Source organism: Medicago sativa, chromosome 6 (assembly GCF_051527215.1).
Source record: "Medicago sativa cultivar Bolivia chromosome 6, Bolivia_mono, whole genome shotgun sequence".
NCBI classification, from domain to species: domain Eukaryota; kingdom Viridiplantae; phylum Streptophyta; class Magnoliopsida; order Fabales; family Fabaceae; genus Medicago; species Medicago sativa.
The window spans coordinates 30195703-30211816 of record NC_140754.1 but is presented as its reverse complement, the minus strand read 5'-3'; the positions used below and the strand labels follow the sequence as shown (position 1 = coordinate 30211816).

Here is a 16114-nt window from a genome sequence, read left to right as displayed (position 1 = left end):
TTGGAGGTGTTGCATCATCCGACGGAGCATCTCATTATTTTCATCATTGACACGGTTGCCCCTTTGAACTTCATTGCGAAGGCCGGAGATCCTTTGTTGCTCGGTGCTCATCCTCTCGATTTCATTGTGAATCCATGTCCATCTTTGATTTTCATTAAGCTCACCGGCTTCATGGCCATGGTGCCCCTCTTGGTGCAAGTTAGCACCGTCTCCTTCATCATGGTGCAAGTTAGCACCTTCTCCCTCCTCATCATCTTGCTCACCAAGAACCTGCACATCATTAACATACAACCAATTTTCTTCCACCTCGGTGGTAGTCCGAGATGGGTTAGGCAATAAAAACATGATTGGTACATTTAGCTTAAGTTGGTAATGAAGGGGTGGACGATGTTTGATGAAATTCATAGCAATAAGGGTTTCTATGTTAAGCCTATTGTTTCCCTCAATTGGTTTGATCCCCTCATCTTCTCCCACTCCAAAACACCTAGTTATATATGTAATGATGCCACCCACCACTATGTCTCCTCTACCAGCCGGTCTAGTACCGACAAAGTCTAGGTGATCAATCAAATAAAAACAAGTATTGACGGGGTGGTTGTAGAGCCTTGCCCATAACATGAACAGCTCATCGGTTCTAGTGTTTCCTAGCTCGGTTCTACCCCAAATAGTGCAAGCCATTACCCTCTGAAGGTACCTAAGTACGGGGTTGTGAATGTTGCTAGCTTTGTTTGCCCTAGGGACGTATTTGTTAAGACCGGTGATTTGTTTCCAAAAGGCAGCTGGGTCATAGTTAGCCGGTTTTAGACTAGGATCCCAATGATCATGAATATATCCTTCATTTGCAAAACCTAAGGCCTCACAAAAGTGCTGAAGTGACATGTCATAATCAATATTCATCAACCGGAAAACAACTCTATGGTTAGGGTTATCATAATCCAACTTATCTTTGGTAAAATCTATTGAGCTCAAGAATTCATAAGTGAAATTTTCATAACCCCACATAGGTTTCAGCAAATCAGTCCAACCTAACTTTCCAATCAGCCTAGAAACATCATCAAAAAGCTCTAGCACATCCAAAGTATTGGGATCAGGATAACGAGAGGGATGCAACTGTTTAGAGATGAGATTTTTATACCTGTCCCTTTGCTTGTTGTTTTTGAACTGGATTCCATGATTCTTCACTTGGGCTTGCTTCTTTGGGGGAGGTCCTCCTTGAGAGCTTGCTGGTTCTTTACCACTTCTTCTTGAAGACATTGACCCTTGTTGGAATTGGTTTTGAAGGTTTAGGGTTTGAGGAGATTTTTGGTGGAAAGGATTGGTTTAGGGTTGGGGTTGATGTTTAAGGAAGGTTTGTTGGTTTGGATATGGAGATTGGTTAAGGTTTGAGGGAGATATGGTGGTTTGAAGGTTTGAAGGTTATGGAGGTTTAGAGAGAAGTTTGAAAGATGAAAGAGGGTTGTTGTTTGTGAATGAGGAAGAAGAAAGAAAAATTTGTGGATATATGGGGTGTAGAGGTCGGGCACGGCCGTGCCACCTATTGGCACGGGCCGTGCCATCTTTCTGACTTCCATCTTCATTTTTTCTTCAAAAAACTTGGCACGGCCGTGCCAAGCCTAGCACGGGCCGTGCCACCTTTCTGGTCCTGGGGGCTTCAGAATTTTTCAATGTCTCGATTTTTTTCGAATCACACTTGGACAATTACCTACAAAACAACTTAAAACAAAGAAAAACAAAACAAAAGCGATTAAATGCGTGGGTTTCCTCCCACGAAGCGCTCTTTTAATGTCATTAGCTTGACGGTTAGAAAGAGTCCTTAGAATGGATCAAAGATATCATATTGTGTAGATGACGCTATAAAACGTTCTTTCACAACATGATCGTTAAGCATGCAACAAGAGTAAAGAGCGGGACCCTTCATAACATTTTCCAACTCGTATCCTACCATTTGATCACTCACTTGAAAGACTATCCTACCAAGTTTAACATCAATGAGAGCTCCCGCAGTTGCGAGGAAAGGTCTACCTAGGATTATAGGGACGTCATCGTCCTCTTCAATGTCAACGACTACAAAATCAGTGGGGATGTATATCCCCTCTATCTTAACAGGTATGTCCTCGACAAATCCTACAAGTTTCATGGTAGAACGGTCAGCTAACTTTAATTCCATTTCGGTAGGTTTCAACTCTCCTATCCCTATCCTTTTAAGAAGAGACAAAGGCAGCAAACTAACACTAGCTCCTAAGTCACATAAGGCTTTGTTTATGGTTTCATTCCCAATTTCACACGGTATGGCAAAGCTACCTGGATCTCTAAGCTTAGGGGGTGCTTCTTGGATGATTGCACTAGTTTCCTTAGCCAAGGCTATTGTCTCATTATGCTCTATAGCCCTTTTCTTTGAAAAAAATTTCCCTTAAAAACTTGGCATATAGAGGCATCCTAGACAAAGCTTCAGCAAAGGGAAGTTTAATGCAAATCTTCCTAAGTATGTTAACAAATTTTTCAAACTTACCCTCTAGTTTAAGCTTTTCAGGATTTAAGGGGGATGGAGTTTTGTTTTCTTCAAGTGGTTTTGCTTCTTCTATCACAACTTTATCACCTAAGGGCTTGACATTTTCTTTCCCAATGTTTTTAACCTTAGCGAAAGTTTCGCCTAACTTACTACCCCCAAAAGATATGACATTAACTTGGGCTTTGGGATTGGCTTCGGTTTGACCAGGGAAGATTCCCGGTGTTCGGGAAGAGGTAGCCACTTGTTGGGCTATTTGAGCGATTTGAGTTTCAAGCATTTTAAAGTGAGTAGCAATAGAATCAACCTTGGTATTGAGCTTGGAAAGAGAATCATTCAGAAATCCAGTTTGGTTTTTAAGTTCTTGAAGTTGTTTGGTTTGGTTGGCATTAGAGTCTTCCAACAAAATTTCCAAATTGGATTTCTGAGTGAATCTTTGGTTGTTTGCATAACCGGGTGGTGCTACTTGTCCATAGGGATTTTGGTTTTTATAAAAATTTTGATTTTGTCTCATCCCTTGGTTGTATTGAGCATAATTCATTTGCTCAACACCATTAATAGCACTACCTAGTTGGCAATCAACACCAGCATGACCGGTTATACCACATATTTCAGTAGAAGGAGTAGAAGCAAAATTGATAGCACTAACATTGAGTTTTTCAAGTTTTTCGGTTAGTGTATCAATTTTAGAAGCGAGGTGGTCATAGTTAGAGACTTCGTACATACCTGCCTCCTTTTTGGAGGATGAAGAACTAGTGGTGGCTCTCTCGTCGGTCCATTTGTAATGATTCTGAGCCATGTCTTCAATCAAGGCATACGCCTCCGTGTAGTTCTTATTCATAAGTGCTCCACCTGCAGCTGCATCAACAGACATCTTAGTGGTATAAGACAAGCCATTATAAAAAGTGTGGACTATAAGCCACTTCTCTAGGCCATGGTGGGGACAAAGTCTTAGCATTTCTTTGAAATGCTCCCACGCATGGTAGAGAGATTCCCCATATTTTTGGTTGAACCGCGTGATTTGGTCTCTAAGTTTAGCGGTTTTAGATGGTGGAAAGAAACGGGCAAGGAATGCTTGCCTCATCTGATCCCATGAAGTAATGGAACCGACTTCGAGGGAATGGAACCAAGCGCTAGCTCTATCCCTTAAGGAAAAGGGAAAGAGATGAAGTCTTACGGCTTCTTGTTTCTCCTTCATGGTTCCACTAATTCATAGGAAAACAGAGATGTGAAGATTGGGATCCTCAGTGGGGGATCCCGAGAATTGGTTTTGCTGCACCAAGTTAAGTAGGGCAAGCTTAATTTCAAAATTGTCATCCTCAACCGTTGGGTACACAATAACAGCTTGTGGCTCAGCCGTAGACGGCGTTGCATACTCTTTGAGAGTACGATTGGCCATGGCGGTGTTATTTTGTGCTGCTCTCCTTCTTCTATGTAAGAACCTTTCGATCTCGGGTATGAATTGAAGGAAAATCGAATAGAAGAATGGAGTAGAAGCAGCGGAAAATTTTCGATTTTCATTCCTTGGATCATTACGAAATTCCAACATGAATCAGTGATTCGATTGTTACCTTGAACTGTGGAATCTGAAAGCTTGAACTGGAAACTGGAATCTCGATCACAGCCAAGCAAGCAGCAAGCAGCAAAGCCTCTAGCAAGTCCACACGAACAGTGCTCCTCCAAAACTCGGTGCTAGCCAATGAATTGGAAGTGCAGAGAAGAAAGGGGTTGCTTCAAAACATGTAACCAAAAACTTCAGCACCAGAGTTCTATTTATAGAACTTCTAGTGTGTTCTGCAAGTCATAAGTCACTATTGGGCTTCAGTAAGCCCAACAACGAGTTTAGTAATTTTGCTAACTAATTAGCGTTATTTACTAAACGCACCCCTTATATAAGTCATACTTATATATTTCTCTTTTGACTGTTCTTTGTGTGTGACCCTATAGGTTCTAGTCACGTTGGCAATAATAATAAATCTAATATTTAATATTATAAACAATGAGCGGTATCTAGCAACACATCATTGCTACCCAAGTGACAAGAATGTCAAGTGATCTGATGAAACCTTTCCATGATAATACTCATGTGTACACTTACTCCTTTGTCTCGATATCTTTATTGATCCCAAGGCATAGATATTTTCACCCTTGTATAGATCAATATTTATATTCCTTGATTCCGAAATATACTGAATAACAAATAAGTCCAATATCGTATATTGACTTAGTTCGGCATGGCCATGCAATTTTACAGTCATATTTCATCAAGAGGCCTAAAGATATATCTCCTGTTTATGAGGAGGGACAAATCTCATCTAGGACACTCATGTCCCTCAGCATGCTTCATCAAGTACCCATCAACCAACGTTATGGTTATCCTTTTACAGACAACGTTAGAATGGCAACAAAGCACTTGAGTCCACATCTAGGGATCATAGTGGTTTCAGGTCTAAGAGCGATATACACTATTATCATTGTGAGTATATCTTATGACAATTGCATAACTTACTATGTAGTATTCTCACGGTGGGTCAATCCAATATAAATATTACTCCTAATATTTATATCTATGTGAAGACTTGATATCTCAATATCAATGACCCATGAGATGCGGTCATCAGTCTACATACATAATAGTCTTTATGCTTTATTATTATCCCAATTCATATTAAAGCTTGACTATGGATATGTTTAAGAATAGCGTTCTTTACGTAATGTAATCTCATGATTAAGTCACACTTAATATTCCATTACATGAACTATCTATTCTAGGGACTTTATTATTTTGAAACATAACAAAATCAATAAAGAAATGCCTTATTATTATATATATTCACAATATATATTTATATCAATATCATGATACAAAGCCAAACCCAATCAATATTGATTGGATATTAGGGCTTACTCCAACAATCTCCCACTAGCACTAAAAGCCAATCAAATATTAACTCAATATATATTGATCAAGTATTAGCATCAAGCACACCCTGGGCATGATACTATTCTAGTAGATAAGGAACTCTTTCCTATGTTGGTAGGTTACACTTCTTTCAATTTCCACTTTTGATCTTCCATCGAAAAGAAATTGAAGTGTCAAAGTATACATTTGGATTATTGGTGAGATCAAGTATTCATTGCTCGCATGATTAAACCAATTTCACCTCATACGGGATCAATGGAATCCGCAACGCAAGAGACACATGGTTTCGCTCAGTTATGAGCTAAACAATCCAAATCATATATATTTGACATCTGTAATAGAAACAACAACTATTTGAAGCTTGTACTTTTACAAATTTCATAGTTGATATCCAAGCATAGCATTTATTCCAAATTGCGATTTGGATATACTGTACACCGATATTAAAGTCAGCATCATTGTAACTTCTTTACAATGTTCCTTTAATCCGTGTTCAAGAAACAATCCTTAGTCCTTTAAGACATCCATGGATATTCTTGAAAGTATTCTAGTGTCGAACACTACAATCAATTTTGGTACATATTGAAAATAATTTTCTAACCATGTCTCACATGTGTAGATAAATTGTTTTGGTGACTAGTATGTCATCCACATACTCCACCAAACTAATATCAATGCTCCCACTATTCTCCTTGTGTGCACAAGATTTTTATTAATCAAAGTTTTTCATAAAACTTCACTAATAAAATAAATAATTCAACTTCAAGAAGCTTGCTCCAATTCATACATGAATTTTGTAATATATATACCTTTCTAGCATCCTTTGGATTAACGAAACCCTACATATATGTCAAATACATATACAAGGTCATTCTAATTAAAGAATGCAACATTGTTGTCCATCTCCTAGAATTTGCATTATACAATAATGACAAGTGGGATCGTTAGATTTAAGCATTATGATGATGTAATAGTTTCATCATGATTTGCATCACGAGTTGCATGAAACCTTCTACAATCAATCACATCTTAAATGTATTCATAATACCATCCATGTCAGCTTTCTACAAGAAAACTCACATTCATCTCATGAGTCATACTCATTTGGATGATTTAACCAATATCCATATATGGTTTGTGTACATGGATTCTTTATAAGATCCCATGGCATTTAGCCATTTCTCAAAGTTCAGGCCATTTACGACCTTCTAGTAAGTTTGGGGCTCATCTACCATGAAAATCATAACACCTTGTTGAGTCATGACAAAATCATGTTACTCATTGTAGTGATATGACATATCAAACTCATCTAGATCTTGTGCTACTCGAACTGGTGATTTAACAACAACCCTTTGTTGAATTAGTTCATGTTCCATTCTTAAAGATACATGTATTTTGTGGTACTTGACTTAATTCAAGTTCTACAACACTCCCACTGGCTCCTGCAGAGACATACTCCTTTAATAGGAATACTCCAGATCTAGAGACAAACGACTATTGTCATGAAAGGTGATGTATTATCAGTATCCCTTAGTTTCCTTAGGGTACCTCCACAAATGTACATTCATTTAATTTGTAGTTTAGTTTATCTAATAAACCATATAACCTCAAATTATCATAAAGTCAAAAATTAGGTACTCTTACCTCCATATCTAATATGGTGTCTTTATGATTACTCTATTGGAACTTGTAGTGGGTGAAGAATAACTGTAATTTAACATCAAGAGTCAATGAGTTATAACCAAACTATTTTAGATCGATTCATGTCAAACATGAAGCGATATAAATAATAATTATACTCATTAATCAAGCATTTACCATCACGACTTACTCATATGGTTATACTTTTCAAACCTATTTCTTTTACTTCATTGTTAAACTCTTTGAACAATTTCAAAGATTTCTTGAATTGTGTCAAATACACTTTTCTCATATACTATTAATTAGTAATGTTAGATGAAGTAAGAGAAATAAAATATCCAGCAAATATGTTTAGTGTTCCATATACATCTCATATGTATATCAACTCAAATAGATTATGTGTCCTTTTCACCTTTACCGGTATATTAATCTATTTTGAAAGGTGGAACTCACATCCTTCAAATGATATAAAACCAAATGAGTCCAATAGTCCATATCCATGGATTTTGGAAATGTGAATCACACTTGTTTGTACTAAACAGTGATGCCAATGATATACAAAAGGTTCAAATCTCATTTGATCCTTTTCTCATATGTTATAGACTAGCTTATCAAGATCATGGAACTCAAATCCATTACTTGATCAGCACATTGTATAGAAAACATTATTAGGACAATAGGACAATATTTGTCTATCATTCAACTACATAATCCTTCTCTTGTCAATACAAGATTTATGATTTAATGTTTCTATTTTATATGGAATTTAATAACAATTATTTGGTTCCATATCAAGTTAAGTTTAAGTCCAATCATAAGCTCTTATAGTCAATGAAACAATTTGTTCCATTCCAGACGTAGGTGAACTTCACTTATAGTTAATGTTCTGCTTCTTTAAAACTCTCTATATTTCAACAAATATGAGATTAATCATCAAGTATCATATACTTATGATGAAGAAGTAGAAATTTAACTTTCTATAACTATATGGGTAAATAAGAAGTCTTACTTCTTTCTTATATTTTGACCCTTTCAAAACTACGAGCAATTTTTGTTTTTCAACTTTTGAAATAATTGCTTCCCCTTTTTGCAACCGTGTTTAACCTTTCAAAAGTAGAAAAACAGAATTTGAATTTTATTCTTATCCATGTACATCTACTTGATAGGCTTAAACTATTCATCTTATAACATTGAGGTTGAATGATCATATCATTCTCCATCGTCGTTACCACTATGAGATATCCTATATCTACTCATTTGACCCAATGCTTCTGATAAGCGTTGTTTTTCAAATATAGACATAGAAAGTTGCTAGGAAATAACTGCTCGAGAATATACAGTTTTTTCTCATTCTTAAGAACAATTCTTAAATTTTGTACCAATTCAGAAACTTTTTTCTGAAAATTTTGTTCTTCATAAGAACTTTTAACAGTATAATAAAATTTATATGCTAAAGAAATTCTAAATACAGAAAATAAATAAAATAAATGTATCATGATTTAAAACATATTTAAATAGGTCTTTAATTAAATACGCTCCCACTATTTTACTCAAATCAAATGACCTTCAAAACACTTGATTCGGAAAATCCCGTTGGAAGATTTTCTAGTGGGTTGAAATCCATATTTCACCTTGCTTTAAGTCAACGGGGGCTGTACTCAAAACTCAGTTATTTAGGTAGGAACTCCTTCCAATTGTATCTCATACAACTTTCAAATCATTTGAGTGAATAACTCCTTACTCTAATCTATCATATAGATGTTCCCAAACATTGCTTCTAAATTTATTTTAATCTTATTAAAATTAATTTAGTTAAGTTAAACCCAAAAGAATAACACTTGGGTAAATTGGATTACCGCACCGCAACTTACTAGTATAGAAAGTGCACCTCGCGGAGGCGAAACCTACACATTTCGATATTAGTCTTGAAGGGTGTTAAACTTTTGGAAAGCATTAAACTTAATATTTTGAATTGAAGGATTTTTATTAAGTTTGATCTCACCTCACCACGGCTTATATATCATATATATTCGCACTCCAATCATAACATGCATAACGATTATACAATAATAAAAGTGACATGATTATGGCCATCCTAACGCTATGACTCTCTTAAGCCAATAAGAGAATCTAAACTAATCCGAGAAACGACCTTGCTTCTCCAAGCTTGACCTCCAGGACTATCCTAACGTCATGAGCCCTATTACTTCTTTGCATTCTATTTACATTACATATGAAAGAAACTCGTTTTACATACGAGGGAGTGGATGAGAAGAGAAAGTACAATAGAGATATAAGAGAGAGGCACGACACGCAGGCCGTATTTTAATATCCAAAAGAAATAAAATAAAAGGACTAGGGCCATAATCATTCACATGATAATAATAACAAACACACTTTTATTATTATTAATTATACCTTATAATTAAATAAATTAAATTAAAATTTGACATATGATCACACTACGCTGATTAGCTGGGGGTTTAATTGAGTACCAAAATATATTATATTGAGTACAAAAATATATTATATTAAGTACAAAAATATCTCATATTATGTACCAAAATATATTTTATTGAGTACCAAAATATATTATATTATGTACCAAAATATATTTCAGATCAAGTACTAAAATATATTAGATTGTGTTCCAAAATATTCTAGATTGCGTATTTCGCATCAACACTTGACACGTTTATGAACACCCAAATCGTTTCGGAAAATATTATGATCAAATCCAAAAGATCATATATGATATTGAAACTCTTTCAAATCATGATTCTTTTAAATTATAAACAAATCAAGTTAAAGTCATGCAAATCGATTAAATAATTTCAAAAGATCATATATGACATTGAAACTATTTCAAATCATGATCTTTTAAATTAACTATCAATTTAGGATCGTTTATTACCTTTCAAACAACTTTTGAAAAACAATCCAAAAGGTAGAATTTTTTTTATTTACTTAATTATAGTAATATTGACACTCAATAATTATTATAATTAAATCTGCTTTATTTAGGAAATCAATTTGTTTCCAAAACAAATTACAGGGCTAAAATTAAGCAAATATTTTATTACCAAATTCAAAAATCATATCTGATATTGAAACTCTTTCAAAATCATGATCTTTTAAATTTACTACCTTTCTCCAATTAAATAAATTAATTAAACATAAATATTTTCAAGGATTGTTTGTTTAGCATGAACAACCGGATCTATGATGCTTCACCAGATTCGGATATTGAAGCTCACTCTCACGAATTGTTCAAATTCACAACAATCTCTTTGAAAACAATTGATCGAATGATACAACAATAATAATACAACGCTTGTATAGTTAGGTATCCTAATACAACAATCAAACATCAATAATTTTAACAATTGTTTGTTCAGTATGGACAACCGGATCTTTGATGCTTCACCAGAATCGGTATTCGAAGCTCAATCTCACGAGTTGACTACAAATTCACAATCAATTATATAAAACCTATTGAACGAATGATATCATCAATATATCACATATAATGATGTTGTATTAAAATCATATATCACATATATGATATTGATCAATCAATTTTAATTAATATTTAAATTTAAATAATAAAATATTAACACTTAATATTCTATTTTATTAACGGATTTGCATTCCAAATTAATTCCTTATAGAATATCAAAATATTAGCAAATCAAATATTTGCGAAAATATTATTATCTCTTAAAACAATTTTAAAAGATAATCTAATTTGATTTGTTTCCAATCATGTTCCCGTCGATATGTATAATCGATATGTCGATACTTCACCAGAAACGGTTTCTGAAACATCAAACAAATCGAAAAGCCATGCACAGAAAACATGATACGATGCCAAATTTAATTCTCTTTATTATTTAATTCCGATTCAAAATGTTTAATCATATTAAAACATAAAGCAGTAACAAAGCAATCCGATTCATGGTTTCGTAATTGGCTCTGATACCACTGAAGGAAAATCGAATAGAAGAATGGAGTAGAAGCAGCGGAAAATTTTCGATTTTCATTCCTTGGATCATTACGAAATTCCAACATGAATCAGTGATTCGATTGTTACCTTGAACTGTGGAATCTGAAAGCTTGAACTGGAAACTGGAATCTCGATCACAGCCAAGCAAGCAGCAAGCAGCAAAGCCTCTAGCAAGTCCACACGAACAGTGCTCCTCCAAAACTCGGTGCTAGCCAATGAATTGGAAGTGCAGAGAAGAAAGGGGTTGCTTCAAAACATGTAACCAAAAACTTCAGCACCAGAGTTCTATTTATAGAACTTCTAGTGTGTTCTGCAAGTCATAAGTCACTATTGGGCTTCAGTAAGCCCAACAACGAGTTTAGTAATTTTGCTAACTAATTAGCGTTATTTACTAAACGCACCCCTTATATAAGTCATACTTATATATTTCTCTTTTGACTGTTCTTTGTGTGTGACCCTATAGGTTCTAGTCACGTTGGCAATAATAATAAATCTAATATTTAATATTATAAACAATGAGCGGTATCTAGCAACACATCATTGCTACCCAAGTGACAAGAATGTCAAGTGATCTGATGAAACCTTTCCATGATAATACTCATGTGTACACTTACTCCTTTGTCTCGATATCTTTATTGATCCCAAGGCATAGATATTGTCACCCTTGTATAGATCAATATTTATATTCCTTGATTCCGAAATATACTGAATAACAAATAAGTCCAATATCGTATATTGACTTAGTTCGGCATGGCCATGCAATTTTACAGTCATATTTCATCAAGAGGCCTAAAGATATATCTCCTGTTTATGAGGAGGGACAAATCTCATCTAGGACACTCATGTCCCTCAGCATGCTTCATCAAGTACCCATCAACCAACGTTATGGTTATCCTTTTACAGACAACGTTAGAATGGCAACAAAGCACTTGAGTCCACATCTAGGGATCATAGTGGTTTCAGGTCTAAGAGCGATATACACTATTATCATTGTGAGTATATCTTATGACAATTGCATAACTTACTATGTAGTATTCTCACGGTGGGTCAATCCAATATAAATATTACTCCTAATATTTATATCTATGTGAAGACTTGATATCTCAATATCAATGACCCATGAGATGCGGTCATCAGTCTACATACATAATAGTCTTTATGCTTTATTATTATCCCAATTCATATTAAAGCTTGACTATGGATATGTTTAAGAATAGCGTTCTTTACGTAATGTAATCTCATGATTTAGTCACACTTAATATTCCATTACATGAACTATCTATTCTAGGGACTTTATTATTTTGAAACATAACAAAATCAATAAAGAAATGCCTTATTATTATATATATTCACAATATATATTTATATCAATATCATGATACAAAGCCAAACCCAATCAATATTGATTGGATATTAGGGCTTACTCCAACATGAATACCGCTTGATTTCTAGTTCTTCGCATAAAAGGTTGAGAACCCAAGAAGTTAACGATAACAGAAAAATAAAAAATTAAAAATAAAAAGAAAAGAAAAGAGAAAGAAGAGAGAATTCTAATCACTAAGAAAAAGCTAATTAAATTAGTTAACTCCCCGGCAACGGCGCCAAAAACTTGATAGGGCCAAACCGCAAGTGCACGGCCTATCGAAGTAATAGTAGTAAGTAAGAGTATCGTTCCGCTAGGGAGTTGTTCAATTTAATTAACTTTTAGTGAATGATTAGAGGAGAGAAAGTTAGAAAAAGGGAGTTTTATTGCTGAAGGTAAAAACAATAATAATAAAGGGCCTCGGGATCATTGGTTTATCATAATGACAAATCCTTCACTAGACAAGACCTAAACATCTAATTTCATGGTTTACACACTAATTTCTAAAGACCGGTTTCCCTTAGACCCTCACCTTTCCGATGAAAGTCCGATGAGAGTTTACTTCTAGTAATCAAGCCTATTTCGCTAACATGATTACTAGAAGATGCATAGAGGATTGAAACTACTCTTTGTCTCAATAATTGCAAAGACTATTTCACTGTTTTGCAATTATTGTCTAGATTCACTTGTTCCAACATCAAGACTCCGCTCTCGCTTTATGAATTGATGTTTGGGATGATGGATTAACGATTATCAAACCCTCTGCTTTCGTTTCCACAGTTTGATAATTGTTAATCCACGTTAAGACAGTGAATCTAGATTAGAAATTAGGGTTACATAGAAATTATGGTTTAGGCTTGTTTTGTTTAGGATCGAGCCATTAGACTCCCCAATAATCCCAAGACGAAGAAGTCTACTCACTCATGTTCATCGTAGACATGGGGGAAGAAGAGAGAGATAAACAGTAAAATAAATTGCAACGAAAGTAAAAAGGAAATAAAGACTTTTTATTGAAATAATACTTGAAATAAACAAAGTAAAAGGTGAATGTTTATGGTGGAGAGCTACTCTATTTATAGCTTTACAATCGACTTAGAAACTAAGCAACTAAAAGGGTAAAACAGTAAAGCTACAACAGGGTAACTTGGGCCCGAAGAAAAAGCAGCAAAAGGGGCTTCTGGAGGTGGCACGGCCGTGCCACATGTTGGCACTGGCCGTGCCAAGCTTCTGACTTGGTGGGAACATATTTTTGTTCCGTATCTTCGTATTTTTGCACTGTATTTGCTCAAGTCCTCTTTCTTTTGCTCCAAGACACCTTCCACCATATATTCGTTCCTAAAATAAAATAAAAGACAATTTAAAGTAAAATATTCTAAAAGGAAATAAAATGCAATATAATTAAATCAAATCTTATTTAAAACTAAACTAAATAAAGCATTAAATTAGACTATCTATGACTCATCAACGTCAAATCTGACCTTAACTCTATAGAGTCTAATTCGACTGGCTGGAAGGGGTCTGGAACATACTTCTTCAGCTGCGACACATGGAATACATCATGCAATCCTGACATAGCTGGAGGTAAAGCCAGTTGATAAGCTACTGGTCTGATACGCTTGAGTATCAAAAACGGTCCCACATATCTAGGACTTAATTTCTTGGTTCTAAAAACACCTCTCAAGCCCAACTTAGGCGTAACTCTTAGAAACACATGATCACCTTCATTAAACTCCAAAGGTCTCCGCCTCTGATCCGCATAGCTTTTCTGACGACTTTGAGCTATCTTCATTTTCTCTTGAATTGACTTAATCTTCAAAGTCGTTTCTTGAATGATCTCCGATCCAAGGATGCTCTTGTCTCCAACCTCAGCCCAACACAATGGGGTCCTACACTTCCTACCATACAAAGCTTCATATGGTGCCATTCCGATACTTGCATGATAGCTATTGTTGTAGGAAAATTCTATCAAAGGTAGATGATGGTTCCAACTTCCTCCATCTTCCAAAACACAAGCAAGTAACATATCTTCTAAGGTCTGGATAGTCCTTTCTGATTGACCATCAGTTTGCGGATGATGTCACGTGCTTAGTTTCAATTTAGTCCCTAAGGCTTTATTAAAAGCCCTCCAAAAATGCGAAGTGAAGATTGGATCCCTATCTGATACAATACTCACAGGAACACCGTGTAGCTTGACAATCTCGGAAATAAACAAATCTGCATATTGTGATGTCTTGTAGGTAGACCTTACCGGTAAGAAATGAGCTGATTTGGTTAGCCTATCTACTATTACCCAAATTGAATCATGACCTCTTTGAGTACGGGGTAAACCTCCTACAAAATCCATGGTAATGTGCTCCCACTTCCATTGAGGAATCTCTAATGGTTGCAACATATCAGCTGGACTATGATGCTCTATCTTGACTTGCTGACATACAACACACCGTGCTACAAATTCAGCAATATCCTTTTTCATGCCGGGCCACCAATACTCCTTCTTTAAATCTTGATACATCTTAGTTGTACCAGGGTGAATTGAAAAATTGCTTTTATGAGCTTCTTCCAAAATCAATCTTCTAAGCTCTTGATCATTTGGAACACATAATCTTCCTTCATACAAAATTACTCCATCTGCAGCCATAGAGAATTCTGGGTAACCACTTCGTTTCCGAAGTTCCAAATCATCACTTTGTGCTTGTACGATTCTTGATCGCAAGTCACACGAGACTTGCAAATTATACAAACAAATACCATCACCGACATCAATAACTCCAAGGTTAAGATCACGAACCTTTTCATACATCTTACAAGTGTGCATCATAACATCGGCTTGAACTAAGGCCTTACGACTCAAAGCATCCGCTACAACATTGGCCTCTCCTGGATGATATTTCAAATTAAAGTCAAAGTCCTTAAAGTATTCCATCCAACGCCTCTGCCTCATATTCAAATCCCTCTGATCAAATCAATATTTCAGACTCTTGTGATCACTAAACAATTCAAAGTGCGTTCCATAAAGGTGATGCCTCCATATCTTCAAAATGAAGATTATAGCAGCCAACTCCAAATCATGAGCAGGATAATTTGCTTCATGCGTCTTGAGTTGTCTAGATGCATAAGCTACTACATTGTTTTCTTGCATAAGTACTCTTCCGAGTCCCTTAGACGATGCATCACAAAATACCACATATTTCTTTTCTGGATCCGGAATGGTCAACACAGGAGCTTGAGTTAACTTCTTCTTCAAGGTCCTAAAACTCTTTTCACATTCCTCATCCCACACAAAAGGTACCTCTTTCCTCGTGAGTCGAGTTAAAGGCAAAGCGATTTGAGAAAACTTCATGATGAACCGTCGGTAATATCCTGCTAGTCCCAAAAAGCTCCGAACTTCAGAAACATTCTTCGGCCTTGCCCAACTTTGAACAGCCTCAACCTTGGATTGATCAACTGCTACACCACCTTGAGAAATAACGTGGCCCAGAAATTTGACTTCCGATAACCAAAACTCGCACTTACTGAACTTTGCAAACAATTGCTTCTCCCGAAGGATATCCAACACTATTCTTAGATGTTGAGCATGCTCTTGTGGATTCTTAGAATAAATCAGAATGTCATCAATGAAAATAATAACAAACTGATCTAGATAAGGTTGGAAAATCCGGTTCATATAATCCATGA

The 16114-nt window shown here is 35.5% G+C and overlaps 1 non-coding gene across 1 annotated transcript; it reads left to right on the top strand.

Moving 5' to 3' along the window:
- The first annotated feature begins 3435 nt into the window (after positions 1 to 3435).
- LOC146914436 (small nucleolar RNA R71) lies at positions 3436 to 3542 on the top strand. The gene has a single exon (XR_015017121.1). It is a non-coding gene; the product is annotated as a small nucleolar RNA R71 (small nucleolar RNA).
- The last annotated feature ends 12572 nt before the right edge of the window (positions 3543 to 16114 follow it).